Below are 16,158 nucleotides of genomic sequence, written 5' to 3'. Positions count from 1 at the left end.
GATTTAACTGTGTATGTTAGTATAGAAGGCTCCCGGAACTTAATCTCTCCACCCCTTTTGAAGATTCCTTTGCTCCACATAGCTTTGTCAAATCTCAGGCATAGGTCAGGGAGAAATCTAAGTGGATTCTCTAAGCATTGGCCTTACCTACAAAGCCTCTTCTGATGTTGCACCATACCATAGAGTATGTATCCTACATTTGAAGCAAGTTAGAGACAACCTTCATGGGCAAGAAAGACTTTATTATACTCAACTGAAATCTCTTTTTCTTCCAAGTATATCCATTTTCACTAAGTCCTTATCAGAGATGAAGTTTCTAGTCACCAGTCTTCAGATAAAAATCAACCCATACCCCAGTAAACTGCTGTTGGGTCACCCAGGCTTCTCAATGACTTTTCCCTTTTTCTCCACCCTCATGCCCTTTTCCATCTCACTTGTTTCTTCTCTCCATCTTGTCATATCTTATCTCAGCATCCCAGATGCCTGGCACACAGTGGGTACCTACATATTTGATAAACTATTCAGATTGACCTGACTAGCTTGTTCTGATAGAGCTGGTGGTTCTCTAAGCTGCCAATCAGAAAGTCAGATTTTGTAATAATTGTTGGAATGGGAAAGCCTTTGTTTTCAATTCTGTGTATCCAAGGCCTCACCATATCCAGCTCCCACATGGACACATACACTTGCGCTATGTTTGCAAACTCAGTTCTCAGTCAGGTTTCATTATTGGAGGTAGGCCAGAGTCATTGCTAGAGGGTTGAGAGACTGCAATTTTGTTCCTCATCTTCATCTGGCCAATTCCTTGAATCCCTTTGGGATTCTGCAGAACTATCCTCTCCTCTAGGAAACCTCTGACTTCTTAAGTTCTTGTTAAGGTACTCTTGGATATGCCAAGTACCCAGTCCTTAATCCTATGAGCATTTATTCTGTATTGTTATTACCTGGTTATCTCATCCCTTACTGAACTGTAGATACCTTGGGCCAGGACTGAATCTTACCTACCAGTTTGTACCCTGCTTCAAACACACTACTGGGCACATAGTAGGTGCTTGATTAATTGACTACCTTATTTAATGTATGACTATTTTGGAAATTTGTCATATAGATATCTCTGTAAACCTATACTCTGTAGGACCCAGAGACCTGAAGGCTATTAAAACACCATTGAAACAGAAAGAGTTGGTGATTATGAAGGATTTCAATTAAGGCAATAACCATGGGAGAGGAAAGGAAGTGACTTGGCACCAGAACTCAGCATCTTCTAAACGCCTGCTCCTCGAACACTTGCTCAAAGCCCTAGGGCCGAGGTGAATTTTTCTGGAACTCTGGCCATACAGACTTTGCTGAAGATAAAAGTGTTTAAGGGAACATTTGGGCAATGTCTCTCAGGGCAGCCAACTTGAACAATTTCAAAAACACTGTTTCTGTTCCCCAGTCTGGGCTGTGGATATGATTTACCCCCTGCATTTCAGAGCTTGGGTCACTGTCCAGGCAAGAGTCTCATGGGTCTGTCTCTGGGGTAGGAGTTAAGCTCTCACAATGCCACAAAGTTGCTTCATAAGTCTTTGGCTTTAACATGACAGTGACCATCTGTCCTACACAATCCCTGAGGGAAACATTAGAAGCAGCAGCACATTGATATTCAGGCTAGAAGGAGCAGGATGCCAAAGACTAAGTGGAAGGACTTTTCCCGGGGTTATCCTCCCTGCATCCAGTGGTGGAACCTAGGACAGAGAGCTAGACAGGCGCAGAGGCTCTGGGGTGGGCAAGGGGAGTTCTGGTTTCTAAGTGATGGCACTATAGGATGTCTGTAGGGTCTTTGAAAGTTGGCACCAGTCTTGCCCTGAAAACCGTGTAGAGCCCTTTCCCAATATTCTTGATGCCCTTTTATTTCTATTGCTGCCCAGTCTCTGGCCTAGAATTCACTGAGTTCCTGAGTTCTGTGAAAATATGATGGACATTCCAGGATTCTGAGCCAGGTTTCTGCCTTTCCAGGAAGAGAGAGTCTCCGTATTCATACCACTGTGCAGAAAAAGAAACTTGCGCCCAGGACTCTTGGCACTTTTCTGCTCCCTCTTTCCCTCCCTCCCTGCCTTCTGCCTTGCCTGGGTCTGCCCGTGGGGCCTGGCTCTCAGCCAGTTGTCAACTGATCCTTGCTAAGGTGTTAGATGGTAAAGGCTCGAGGGTTGTTAATCCTTGTAGGAGGTTTCCAAATTAAACAAAGTTTTGATATTAAATCAAAGGGCATTAAAAATCATCACTATAACATAGAAACAATTTCTTTGTGTATTCCACAAATCTTTACCTTTTAAAGTGGGTATAGTTATGAGCATGATAGATATGAAATACTTAGTTCCTTTTTTAAAACATGGGGCATTTCACACATTTCTCCACATTTTTACATGTGCTGTTTTCTTCATCATCATCGTGTGAAGGTACTTTTAGCAGCTCTGCCCATCTCATGATGATTTATCCCCGACCCATCCTGTTGCCCTCCTCTCTCTGCCAGCCTCTCTTCCAATGTGTACTTAGCTCCAGGCCATGTCTGATTGAACAGGAGTAGCTCCAGATCGAAGGTGAGTCAACCCACGTCCTCCTCTTTGAAATGTGGAAGTAGAGCCAGGAAGAAGACTTGTATTGCTCTCTTTTTGGGTAGTTAAACTTGCAACATGTCAGCTTAGATGTTGGGGGGAGGATGTTCTCCAACAATGATATGGATCAAAAAAGAAAGGCTGAGAGAGGAGAATGAAGCAGATGTGCAGAGAAGGGCAGAGGTGACGGCACGTCCCTGAGGCCCAGCTATAATCCCACTCCTGGGTTCTGTGAGACATGCTGTATTTTTTGCTGAAGCCAGCTTGGCTTTATTTTTAATCACTTGCAAACAAGAGTCCAAACTAATTATTGTAAAGATAATATTGACTACACTGAACATTTGCTATGTGCCAGATATTTTATGCATACTGGCTCATTTCATCCCTACAACTACCTAATGAGCTAGCTCAGAGATGTTTAGTAATTTTCGCTGGATAATACATCTGAATGAATTATGGGGCTTGGATTTGAACCCTGATCTGGGATGAATGGAGGGAAGAATTCCTTCAAGGGCAACAGGATCTTAGGAATTGATAGGATTGGTTACAAACCCATATATGCACTAAGAATTGCTAGTTAATCATCCAGGAGTTTGTCTTAGCAAAGGGTCTTTGAGCAGAGAAGACCTTGCCTCATAGTTCTCCAGAAGGACAGCACATCTTGTCAGAAATGTCAGTTGAAGTCTGTTGGTTTGTCTGCATGACTGTGGAAAATGGAAGAAAAGGTGCCATGTGGTGATTCTTCCATGCTTGATGTCTTCAAAGATGGCAAACAGGAACCGTGACAGTATATAGAACTTCTCTTCCTCCAGGAGGGTAAAGTGGAGCAAACTTATAGCTGGACCAGAAAGGTGGCTCAGGGTGGGGAAAACTTTTCAGGAAAAGTCAGGCAAAACCAGGTTATGGAGATTTTTTTTTTTAATTCCAGGCAAATGATTGGATAGGAATACAGTGTTCCCAGAGTAATGACTTTCCATTCTCACTATTGATCTAGCAGCAATTCAGAAAGCTGTTTGCAAGGAAATGGTCACTCTTTCCCTTTACTAAACATTCATAAATGTGCAGCCAAATTAAATGTGTCACAGATGAAATTACCAACCAGAGTACCACCCGGCTGTCTCATGTGAGCTTAGTTTATGCATCCGTGTCCTCCAGCAAGCATCGCAAATCCACATAATGTTCCCGAGTGCTAAATTTGGATCTCTGATTTAGCTGACAGATGTTTAAAATCACATTTAGTTGGACAACTCCCTGAGGAGGACACAGCTGCAGATGTGAAAGAGAGCAAGTTATTCCAGTTAAGGTCGGCGGGAACTCAGCCCGAAAACCTTCTGTTTCAATCCGCCTTCTTTAGACAGGATGAGATGGGTGAAGGAACATTTTCATGCTGATCCCACCCATCTTTGGCCAAACTTCACCCCCTTTGTTGGGCTGTTGCCAAGATAAATGTGGAAGTTGCATATTGGAGGAAGGGTGGGGTGTTCCACTCAGCCTGAATCGAGCACAGAGGGGGCTTCTAGCCTTTTAAAGACAAGCTCAGAGTCACATTTTGGTGTCTACTTTGCCCCTCTGGTGGTATCTTAGGCCCATAAATGAGGATGAATCTGGAATTTTGCACTTCAGGATTGGTTATTCAAATGTCAATCACTCTAGATAGATTGAAGTCTCAGTGAAGAATGAGGACAGAGTAGAAAACTTTCCCCATCATCCTCCCCTCACTCCTCTGACATCCCAAACAGTTCCTCCTTCATTTTTCAAAAACAACAAAATTAAAATTATCCTAGAATCTTTTTGCAAAGTCACATATTTTAGATATTTCAAGCCTTAGACTGAAATGGATTTGTTTAAAAAAAGTATCTGTATTTGATGTGGGAGACTAGTGACCTTTGGTATTTTGTGTTTAAAAAAAAAAGTTTGATGTCTAAAATTTCCCTACTGAGCTTGCATTGTTTCGTGTCTCATTCTGTGATTTTTCCATCTTTCATCATTCCCCACATTCAAAATCAATTCTTTATTTACTCAGCAGAGATTTTGACATAGTTATGAGCTCATCCTGATGGCCTCAAATTAATGCAAATCACAGTATGATGTTAAAATTGATGTGATGTGAGTGTAAATTCAATGATTGTAAAATAGCTTTAGGATGGAGCCCAAGAGACTCTCTTATGCTGGCAGGAAGAAATTAGTGGCAGAACTCTGCTGCATCTATGATAGGGCAACACAGAGTGCACCTTGCTGGGAGAGCAACAAGACTTCTCTCAAGATAAAGTGTTTATGAAGTCATCTGACGGAGATCACAGAATACACTCAAAGGAAGTTGACAGGCAGCTGACTAAGGTGACAGAGTGGGTTTGCGTCACAATTTTTCTGTACTAGGATGAACAGATATTATATCAAGTGGGTGACAAACTGGAAACACACCAAGGTCTGCCAGTGCCACTTAATCCTAAGAGCCTAGTTTGTAAGTGTTTGGGCTGGGAGGCCTATGGCCAGGAAGGAGATTCAAGAATTAGGGGAGCAGAAATAGACTCTAGGGCCAGTGAGAGACTCTTAAATGGATTTCTGGCTGAAAATCATCAAAGTCATACTTCCCAACTTCCTGGAAGAAGTTTGTTACTAGATGACACCGTTTATGATATAATCTTTCAAACCAGGGATTTTCATAGCCTGCAGTGGGAGATCATATACCAGTCTATTAGTGCAGATGACTTTCAGAGGGTGGAATTGGAAGAAGAATGGGGAAGGCAATGGACCTCAAACAGGTCTCTACTGTTTGGTGTTTTACAACAATTATTATTTTTTTACCTCAAAAAAACACAACAAAATAATTGAATCATATATACATAGACACACAGTCCTCATAAAGAAATTTCACTGGCTGAAGGGTCAGGAAACTATAATTGGTAAGGCAAGCCCTTTCATCTCTATGGGCATCAATTTCCAAATTTCAGTGGGATCATAGTTATTTCTGGGAGAATGAAATGCAATGACAGATATATCAATAGTTCTTTCAGAATTTAAAAAGGGGTTTGGTATTCTTTATTGGACATAAGAGACAGTTTATAAATATTGTTGACTGTGCTAATTCTTGACTTGTGGTATAAACACAGTCTTATTCTGATACCACTGGGCAAATTAATTTTTCTGAGCCTCAGTTTCTCTGGTTGGTTGTAAAAAGAGGAAATAATAATGCCTTTCTCCTAGGACTGTAATGGTAAATACATGAGCTAATGCATATAAACTGTATAGCTCTGATATACATTTGAATTGTGGCTGTTACCCCCATTGGGAGATCTCCAAACAAAGTGCAATGATTATTTGATGGTGGCAAATATTCATTCTTCTCTTTTACCAATGGACAAACTGAGGTAATGGGAAAAGTGATAAACTCACAACTGCAAAGTGTGATAAGGTAGTGGTTTGGAATAAATCCCAGGCCTAGCAGCGGATCCTTAAACCACCAGTAGGAAGGATCTGATCATTTTCTGCAGAGATACGCTTTCCTTGGAAGTATTAGGGGCTGTGTTCGCCCTAGTGATGTCTGGATATAGGGAAAGGTAGGCTCCTCCCTTCCACAGAGTCCTAGGGGACCCTGTGAAGGGGATTGTGAGAAAAGGAGGAAAGGAAGTGAAGTCTCACATGCTCTGTTCCTTGTGCGCTAAACTTCCCAAGTTAAAGAGCATTCTGATGCCCCAAATTCACCTTGTAGACTTTAATCATTTTCTAATTCTAACTACTATGGGAGCAGTAGTGAATACCTTCACACATTGACACCTTAATGCCAAGTAGGAAGGAACCATCTAGAACTCACCAAATCATTTTAATCATCACCTACAAATGTGTACTAAATATCTAATAGGCCCTAATTCTGGACTCTCAAGAGAACATAACCTCTACCTGTGGCCAATCTCCCTCATGATTTTGTGACTAACAACTTTCCCAAAACAGGAAATGTGAACATAAGCAAACTTGAGTTGGTTTCTTTGAGTCCTGCAGCCACCTTCTTGTGGTATTCTGATTTTCTTTCATCCCAAGCTGTGCAGGTGGGCAGGTGTTAGTTATGGCTGACTTAATGGTACCCTTCATCAAGTACTTATTGGCTGCTAGTCTGTGCCAAGGGCTTTATCTGTATAATCTCATTTAACCCTTATAACAACAGTATGTAGGTAAGTAGTATTTACCCATTTTGTAGGTAATAAAACTAAGGTTCTAAGAAGTAATTTGACCATAGTCATAGAGCAAGTAAAGGGCAGGGTTTAGATCTGTACTCATTTGACTTTGAAACTCTGCTCTTAAACAACTAGCTAATACTGGTGTGACTTCCTGGACAATATTGTCCTTTCCAAGTCTTCAGAGGAAGTCTCCTTTGACTGAGTTAGACAAGCAATGGTGTTATCTTTAGTTTGAATTTGAACTCTCCTCATCTTCCTGAACTTCATTGGTTACCAACTCGTTGAGGTCATTGACAAAGAAGAGTTTATTTACTTTTCAATTGAAAGTTTCTTTAAGTTGTAGTAGACAGAACCATGTGTTTGGCATTTGATGAAAGGTATTTTTTTTTCCCCCGCTGAGCAGAAGCTAAAAAAAAAGAGCCATTTTAATGACTTTTTAAAATCCTACTGAAAAGTGGGCATGCCAATAACATATTCTTTATTGCTTTTAGTAAAGGACAAATACTTTTTGCATAAAGACCTTCCAGGTAGGAAGTTGAGGCAGGATTAGGAATGGAGGTATCAGAAGATATGGAAAGAAGGTAGTAGAGAATTCTTAGTTTCTGAAGGAACAGCTTCTTTGCCAATTCCTGACAATGGCTGGAAACTGGAATGTCCGGGGTTAAAGAAAAGTTATTTATTTCCCTTTCCCCTATTCCATAGTGGTCTGGAAGATAAGCTGTATTATCATATTTAGGAGAGTTGGAATCCCCAATTCTGCCACCTGTCAACTGAATGATCTTAACTCATTTATAAAAAGAGGATATTACTAGAACCTCTTTGTATTACTCAGAAGAGGCTAAGTTGTACCTCAGTAAAAACACAAAATCTCAGTGATTTAAACAGTAAAGATATATTTCTCACCCATACAATATGCCTAACAAGGGTCAACAGAGGGTGTCTGTGGTTCCACACCCCTTTGATGTTTCCTGCCTAACACAAGGCTTTAGTATCCACCATTGCAGGGGGAAAGAGTACCAATTCTTAGACGATTATACAGGGGAGTGATATATGCTATTTCTTAAATTTCATGGGCCAAAGCAAGGCATGTTACCACAGTTAACTTCAAGGAGACAATAAGAAATCTTGGGGAGCACTAGTAATACCTGCCTAGATCAAATGCTAATTAATATTGTTGTGATTTATTTCAAGTACCTACTAGAGGTGAGGTATTAGGTGATTAAAAAGATAACCAAATTGCATCCATGACTTGAAGCAGTTCAGAGTTTAATGGAAGGAACAAAATTAAATTGAGTCAAAAGATAGTGTGATAAGTACCTAAAGCTCTGAGGGTCCATGTCTATGCCATAGGCAGAAATTTTTTTTTTTTAAGTGATTTTAAAAAGTGATGAGTCCAATAATGGATCTTAACAATGGAGCAGCATTTTGTGTGAAGTCCATTATTCTAGCCCTATAATCTGCTTAGTAAATTTGCTGTATAAATGGTGCTCATCAGCTATATGATCTTTGACATCTCAGGATCTTACTGCTTTCATCTGTAATGAAGGAGTGGCATATTAGCCAAAGGGCTTCTGCTGCAAAGTACCAGAAATCTGTTGACTTTTATAAAGGGTATTTATTTGGGGTAAAGGCTTACAGTTACAAGGCCTTAAAGAGTCCAACTCAACGTTACTTCCTTACCAAATTCTGTTGGCAAGATGGCAGTCGATGTCTGCAGGAGTTCAGCCTTTCTCTTCCCTCTTAAGGCCCAGTTTCTTTCTGTCTCATCCGTAGGCTGGCATAGGGCTTGTCTCTTTCCAGGGCTCATTTTTCCCTGGGCTCAACTGCTTTGGTCTCTTCACAAGGTCAGCTATAAACTATTGGGCGAATTGCTCATCTCTCTTCCCAGGGCCTCGGCCATGTCTATTGTACTGTCTCTCTTCCCTGTGCATCTTCTCCATGTATCTACTTCTGTGTTCTTGATTGAGTGTCCATTTATATAGCCCACCCAAGTGTATGGGGACTTAAACTGAGAAGCCTTAATGACATGGTTGAATCAAAGCCTTAATCTTGATTTAATCAAGTAAACATCAAGCCTTTGGATTCAAATCAATCAAAGGGTATCATGCCCAGAGAAATAGAACAGTTTACAAACATAATCAATATCTCTTTTTGGAATTTGTAAGTAATATCAAACTGCCACACATGATAAACTTTGAGATTCCTTCACACATTAAAGTTCAAGGAAATGATTCAGATATGTACCCTCCAGGGTGTGTCAGCCCCAGGAAGCCAGTTTGACTAGATAATTTTACTCCATGGCCTAGTTTCCTCAATCACCATTCCTGTTTGGTTAATAGCTTGAATTAATTTTCAAGAAGGAACACACCTTTCTGGTATAGGTAATTAATTGACTATAAATATAAAATGCTCATAAAAAGTGTGTATATTCAGGCACTGGCAAACTTATTCCTTGGGCTTCAAAATTTTCAACTGAAGGGAAAATGTATTTCACACATTTTTAAGGTCTTCTGAGTCTTAGAAATACTGATTTGATTCAAAATACATTTTACTCTTGTACCACTTATAGGTGCCAAAAGGGATTCAGACCAAAGTATTGAGTGCATGACTTACAGAAAACCTAGACTAATATTTGTTCCTTTATCAAGACATTATAATCTTTGCACTCTATTCTGCCCTCTATGGACTTTGCTCGTATTCATATCTAATTTGCTTGGGCTATTTAAGGCCCTGTGGTAAAATGGCAGATTTCAGAGCCAAACTGCTTTGTTTTAAATCCTGTCTTTGCTCCTCGCCAGTTATGACATTGGTCACATTAATCTCTCAGGACCTCAGTTCCTTTCTCTGAAAAATGGGAGTGATATTAGCTTTTTCTCAGGGAATGAGAAAACAGCTTAGAGCAGGGTCCTTAACAAGGGATCCATGAGCTTGAATTTAAATTCAAAATAACATTCTTGTGGGGACATGTTGATGCAGGTGTGATGTATGTATTAAATAATACACAGTATAGTGTGGAGTTAGTAAGGGGTCTGTGGTTTTCACCTGACTGGCAAAGGCGTCGGTGGAACCAAAAGGTTAAGAACCCCTGGTTTAGAGTAATGCCTGGCATACATAGTAAGTGTCAGCTATAGTAATAATAATTATCATCATTAAGTTGAAAGTGAAGGTGGAATTGTATTAGGACCAGTAAAGATGCAAGAATAACAACATGCAGAGAGTTTGGGCAGGTGAGGTATGTTTCGGTATGTTTCAGAACCAGAGAAATTATATGGTGGCTGCGAAGAGGACATGTTGGGTCTCTGAGATCCCAGAACAACTTTGTTATACCAAAGTAAACCCTCAGATCCTAAACCAACCAGATTTTCATATTTGGATTTAAAGAATAATCATTATTCACATTAATATTGTAGGAAATAATAGCATCACCATTATCAAAAGTGGATTTACTGTAAAGCTAGTGAAAGTTAAGCATTAGCCTCCTTCACCTGCTTGGACTTCTTCTAAGACCCCAAACCTAATTTTGTTTTCATGTACCTTTTTCTTAAAGAGAGGTGCAACCCAAATTGTATAGGCATCAGGCTCCATATAACTTGGTCCTGTCCTGATAGCAATGATTGAGAGATAGGAAGGTGTGGTTAAGGATAGAGGCTCTGGAGTGTGACTGACCTGAGTTCAAGTCTCAGCTCTGCCATTTACTAACTGGGTTGGTTTAGGCAAATTACTTAAGCTCTGGGAGCTCAAGTGTCCTTATGTATCAAAGGAGGATATGGATAATAGGGTTGTTCTAAATATAGAACAAGGTCATGCCTAAGTACACAATCAATATTGGTTATTATAAATGACTTATCTTTCCCTTCTGAGTAAGAGGAGGTTCTGGGTTTAAGTCATAGGTGACTAAAGTAGGGAATTAGTTTCTCTTAGGGAAAGTGGTATGCTTGACTTGTCGCTGAATCCCTTTCCCTACAACTCCCTACTAGTCAGCATGAAGCTACAATAAAGAAGTTCCCACGGAGAACATCATGAAGATGGTAGAAATGGATTGTCATTTATTGGGCCACGGAGAACATCATGAAGATGGTAGAAATGGATTGTCATTTCTTGGGCTTTCTTATATTTGGCGCTTTTTTTTGGCAGAAAATGGGCTAGTATGATTTGGAGCATAATGGTAAATTCTGAGCATATTGGTAAATTCTGAGGCTGAGTGACTGTAAGCCATGAGGTCCCTAGAATGGACAGACAAGTCACATCCCAGGAAAGCTCACTCTCTGTAGTAACAATTATGCACACCTACCCCGCCCCCCCCCCCCCCCCAGGAGATTGCTGGATATGTAGCAGATTTGTGCAAAAAGACATATGGAGAATTAAAGAACACAGGGCTGTGGAAAAGTGCTCTAAAGGCTTATGATTTTCAGAGCTTTAGAACTCAAGTGGTGATGTCTGGGTCACTGATGAGGCTGCTCCCAAAATAACTCCCCTGATTCCTGGCCAAATCAGAGGGCTTTCCCCCCCTTACTATTAACAAAGCATGTTGAATGCCCAGCAGTCCCAGAATACTTTGCACTATTGGCCAGCCAGCTCCCATTTCTAATTCCATTGCTTTTTTAAAGTGGTGAAATTATTCTCTCTTAACCAGGCCAACAGTCTAGAAGCTGGGGGTGGGGTTTGGTCTCCCAGATGGAAAGATTCTGGTTTTCATTGTTTTAGCATGTCACAGTTCAGATTCCTACTTTCAAGGCAATCTTCTTTCTTAAAAAAAAAAAAAAAAAAAATAGACACAATCACTATATGCCAAACAGCTTCCACTTAAAATAATACTCACAATCCCTTACGTGGCTGCCAGGAGATATACCACTCAGATTCCCTTTTAAGAGAACCTGCTGTGAGGAAGCCTGACTACCTCCGGCTACTGCACTGAGCACAGTGGAGGCATTAGAACTGAGCCATTTTTGCCTGACTTGTGATTTCTCCAACAGGCAGTCTTTGCTCTGGGGCTCGTAGACGGCCACTCTGAGATAATCTCCAAGCTGCATGGCAGACTTTGGCTCTTCTAACTTAATTCTCCCTTCCTTCCTTCTCCCTTGCACAAGGGTCAGGCCTGCATCACTATCTGAAGGCTCTCCATGTCTATTACTGCTCTGTCTCCCCTTTATCCTTCACAGGCATTCCCCCTCTACATCTAATTCAGTCTTGGTGTCTGATTCTCAGGGGACCCAAATGGATACATCATAAGTTCTATTTTTAATGAATTGCAAATCTCACAGCATGAAGACCCTGGAAGCTTGGCAATTTGAGAACACATTTCTGAAAACACCAGATGCAATCTATAAGCATTTCTGTAAAACACAAGGAGTGGTTGGGCTCCTGGAGGCAAACACCACTGATGCATACTTTAGCTTCATCTAGGAAGAGTGTGTAACCTGCAAATCATAGACATCTGAGCCATAAAAATCAAGCTTCAACATGGGCGGTATGGGCACATTTTTAAAAAAGGCAATGACGGAAAGCCTCAAAGGCAGAAGACGGGAGGAGGAAGAGGAGAGTTGGAATCAGGAGATGGAGGTTGAGAAGGGGCATGACCCAATGTTTCCAAAGGGGCTCAGAAGCATTTAAAAGGTATGAGAGACTCCCAGCACTGGACTGTTCTCAAACAAATTTTGGATCCTAGTTATCTTGGGAAGGAAAATTAATTCAGTGAACCTACTCATTGAGGGAAAAACTTTGGTTTAAGATTTGCTGGTAAGCAAAGGTAGTTCTGTGAATGTTTGGTGGTGGTTATGTTGTGGCAAACTGAGATGACCTGAGTGGCAGAGAAACCCATGCAGCACTCGGAGAGGTGGAGGAACAATTTTATTATGTGCGGGCCCAGAGGAAAATTAATCTCCAAATTCTGAGCCCCATCTTACAGTTTTTATAGGTTTATATAGCGTTTTATGTAGAATTATCATTGCTCTCACTTATTGGCTAATGTGTTGGTGGGCAAATTTTCTACTGTCATATACAAGCGGGGTTACAGAAGCAGAAAGCAAGAGTGGTCAATTCGATAATTTCTTGCAAGGTCATGTTTTGCAAGGGAGTTACAGAAGCAGAAGGCAGGAGTGGTCTGTTAGTCTCTTGCAAGGTCATGCTCTCCTATTTCTCAACAGTTAAAGGATACATTAGGGTCAACACATTATATGCTTTTCTCATAGACTTTTTTTCAGGCTAAAAGTAATGTTCATAGACTTTTTCTTTTTTTCTTTCTACTATCTGGTTGAGTCATTGTCTTTTTGGTGTGTTGTTTTGCCGCATTGAGGGGGGCGGCGCGCGGGGCTGTGTCTCTCTGCGCTGGTCTGGGACACCCTTTTTCTTTTTTTATCAGGAGGTCCTGGGGATTGAACCTGGGTCCTCCACATGATAAATGGGGATCAATTGCTTGAGCCACAGCCACTTCCCAATGTTCATAGGCTTTTTAAAAAAATTTCTCTCCCCTTCCGCCCCACTGCCCCAGTTGTCTGTTCTCTGTGTCCATTTGCTGCATGTTCTTCTTTGTCCCCTTCTGTTTTTGTCAGCGGAATGGGAATCTATGTTTCTTGTTGTTGCATTATCTTTTTGTGTCAGCTCTCTGTGTGTGCAGTGCCATTCCTGGTCAGGCTGAACTTTCCTTTGCACTGGGTGGCTCTCCTTATGGGGTGCACTCCTTGCATGTGGGGCTTCCCTGTGCGGGGACACCCCTGCATGGCACGGCACTCCTTGTGCTCATCAGCACTGCATGTGGGCCAGCTCCACATGGGTCAGGGAGGCCCAGGGTTTGAGCCATGGACCTCCCATGTAGTAGACAGATGCCCTATACACTGGGCCAAGTCGGCTTCCAATGTTCATAGACTTTTGAACTATGTTTTGATTCTTTGACTTAAGTCACACTATTTGAGTCTCTTTTCAGACCTAACCGTTTTGGGTTGGATCATTTCAATATCAAATTTGAGCCTCCCAGAACTTTTCAATAGTGACTCTACTGGCATTTTCAGTGGGACTATACTTAGTTGGGCAAGATAGTCCTTTCATTTCAGCCTATCAGCAGCCCTGGCCTGTGTGTACTAAATACCACCTTCCAGTCACAGTAACAACCAGAAAGTTCTCTATACATTTCCAAATCCTCTCCATTCCTCCTCACGGATGTGGTGCCATGTCTGCTTGAGAAAAAAATCATTGCCTTTGACTAGATATAACCATAGTATGTGGGGTGAGAGAGTTTGACTCCATAGCTCTCACTTTTTGTGTCTCTCATGCTACAATGTGTTCCTTAGAAAATGGCAACAATTATCACTTTTGTCCCTACACAGTGCCTGTCACACAAGCGGGCATGGGCTAAGCGTCCCAGCACACTGGGGTTCAAATTCCATCTCTGCCACTTACAAGCTATTATGATGGTGATCTCAGTTTCCTCATATGTAAAATGGAAATAATAAGAGTACCAATGAGATGACACATGTAAAGCTCTAGGTATACTGCCAAGAGAAGAAAGTCTTCAATAAGAAGAAACTCTTCCTCTACCTCCTCCTACTTATTTCTACTAGAGTAATGTCAGTAGACTGAACATGTAGAGATAAGAGGAAGAGTTCTTCCTCTCTAGGAACAGCTCTATGGTCACTGCGTAAATTAAAACTTTTTCTTTTAGAAGTGACAAAAACAAAAATAACAAAAAATCTTAAGCCAAGTAAGTTCTTTTTTCTTTATTTATTTTATTATTATTTTTTAAAGAAGTTCTTGATTCATACAACTAAAAAGGTCAGGACAGGATTCAGTAGCCAAAGGATGTCTTCAGCACTTGGCTTCTCTCCATCTGTTGGTTCTTCCTTCTCCTGGGCTGGCTTTATTCTTGACCTGGCACTTACAGTGGCATGGCTACAACAGCCCTGTTTCAGATCTGCTCAGATCTAAGTCCAGTGGGAAACTCTTGCAAGTCCTGAGCCCCAGTCTGATAGAATGAGTATATTTCGTGTTTATTTGACCCATAAACAGTTGCTATGTCCAAAGCAATGTAGAACACTGATTAACTGAGGCCTAGGGGTAATACCCACTCCAGGGTGTGCTGCCTCTTCTGCCCCAGACCATCTGGACTGAGGGTAGGGCAAGGGTGGGAATCCAAATGAAATCTTTGGAAAGAAAGGCAATAGACATTGGGGAAACAATTGACAAATGGCTACTAGAGCCAGCACATTTTTAGAGTCTAAAATAAAGGGTAATATTAGTGAAACTCAGGGAGGCATATCCTCTTGGAGAGAAAAGCAATATAACACAAGTGACAGGTGAATCAAATCTATCTGCCTTCTTTGACCACTATTAAAAATATTTGCTAACCATGAGATTGAGTAAAATGTTCTCATGCACATGACCTTCGTTTAAACATCACAAAGAGTGAATATGAAGATTTTTCTATGACTGAAGGAATATTTGCAATGGAATTCCTGAGAACTGGTTTTCTATGTGATCTTAAGGAATCCCATTGTAAATAGAATTAGAATAGTAATCTGAGGTCCTGTGCATGAAAGCATTTTATTAGGGGTTTCCTCCTTCCCCTTAATTTCATTTTTTTTTTTCCACTGCTTATTTGACGCTTTGGCAGAAAACTAAAGTGACCATGACGTCAGCCAGATCAGAGTTATCCTTCTCACCCGTCTTCAAACTGGGCCCCCCATGTGGTCTGGCCTCGCTCCCTCCTAGAGGGAGTACAAGCTGGAAGAAGTCCAGTGGTCACAAAATTTTGGTACATTAGTTGGATGACAGCATGACAGTGGACCAAGGACAGAAGTCAGGGATGTGAGGGACATCTGCACCAGGACCAGAGAGCTACAGAATCAGAGCAGCAGTGACTGAGACTCTACTCAATCAGAGGTTTATACTGCTTTGAGGGGCCCTAGGTGGAAGGAACCCAATGGGAGCTCTGCTTCAGCCAGAAGGCTGCTCCTCCTCTATGTGATTTTTCCTTTGCAGATTGATAGAAGATTTTATTTGAATAAAGACTACCATGTCTAAAATGAACTTTCAAATCCACTTTTCTCACCTAAAACCTTCCTATTTCTAGTGAAGCCCTGAGAAGAGGAGCCGATTCTTTAAACCAGAAGAGGATATAAACCTGCTAAACTGCCAGGCAATTTTAGGTTCTGTGAGAGAAGGGGAAAGAAATATGACACCTATTTTTATGTATATAATCTCTATAAATTAGTCTTTGAATCCCATCTTGGGTCTTACAGGCAGGTGATGCAAATTGGATTCATTTGAATTCCTCTTGTGGTCAAAATCTTACTAGTACACTGAGCGACAGGTTTCAGCTCCCCTCTTCTCCCCATAACTTTTATTCTGGGGGTCTAGTTGACATTGTATCAGTCTTCAGACCAGGCACTCTAAGAGCAATTTAG

Source organism: Dasypus novemcinctus, chromosome 6, assembly GCF_030445035.2.
Source record: "Dasypus novemcinctus isolate mDasNov1 chromosome 6, mDasNov1.1.hap2, whole genome shotgun sequence".
Taxonomy (NCBI): Eukaryota; Metazoa; Chordata; class Mammalia; order Cingulata; family Dasypodidae; genus Dasypus; species Dasypus novemcinctus.
The sequence above is the reverse complement of the archived record's forward strand: the minus strand, read 5'-3'. Positions refer to the sequence as shown.